Consider the following 524-nt stretch of genomic DNA (forward strand, 5'->3'; position numbering starts at 1 on the left):
CTCTAAACTGGTCAAGAGTGGGCAATGACTCTGTAAAATTGGTCAAGCGTGGGCAACATCCCCGTAAACTGGTCAATGGTGGGCAACGTCCATGTAAAATTGGTCAAGGGTGGGCAACGTCCAATAGGATCTTCCCGCCTTCCGGGCATTTTGCCGCCCAAACCGCCAACCGCCGCGCGCTCCAAGCCGCGCGCCCACCTTTTCAAATCCCCAACCGCCGCCGCCGCCACCACCAGAGAACCAGGGAAACAGAGGGGCATGACCCGGATATCACGCCCACTTTCAAATCCTACGGCAGGGTGGCTACACCGATTGGGCCGTCTGCACGTCCGTCGGGGGCGGCCGGCGAATCCGCGGACAGGACGCCGCGCCGCTTTGGGGTCCCATTGGTTAGTCGTCACGTCAATCGCGGGCGAACGTGCATGCTGGTCCCGCCCACGCCAGCCGGGGACGGCTGCGCTTCCGAATGGACCGACGGAGGTGGAACAGGGCGGGGGCTCCGATTGGTCAGATCCACGTCGCTC

The 524-nt window shown here is 62.8% G+C and overlaps 1 protein-coding gene across 1 annotated transcript in view; it reads right to left on the minus strand.

Annotated features, from left to right (window-relative positions):
* The window catches only part of prpf31 (PRP31 pre-mRNA processing factor 31 homolog (yeast)), a 20725-nt gene extending 20425 nt beyond the window's left edge, over positions 1 to 300 (minus strand). The window contains exon 1 of the mRNA XM_048621097.1: positions 199 to 300. The gene's annotated coding sequence lies outside the window, so the exon portion shown is untranslated. The remainder of the gene's footprint in view (positions 1 to 198) is intronic.
* Between the last annotated feature and the right edge of the window lie 224 nt (positions 301 to 524).

This window comes from Rhincodon typus, unplaced genomic scaffold, assembly GCF_021869965.1.
Source record: "Rhincodon typus isolate 14 unplaced genomic scaffold, sRhiTyp1.1 hic_rhity00000051, whole genome shotgun sequence".
Taxonomy (NCBI): domain Eukaryota; kingdom Metazoa; phylum Chordata; class Chondrichthyes; order Orectolobiformes; family Rhincodontidae; genus Rhincodon; species Rhincodon typus.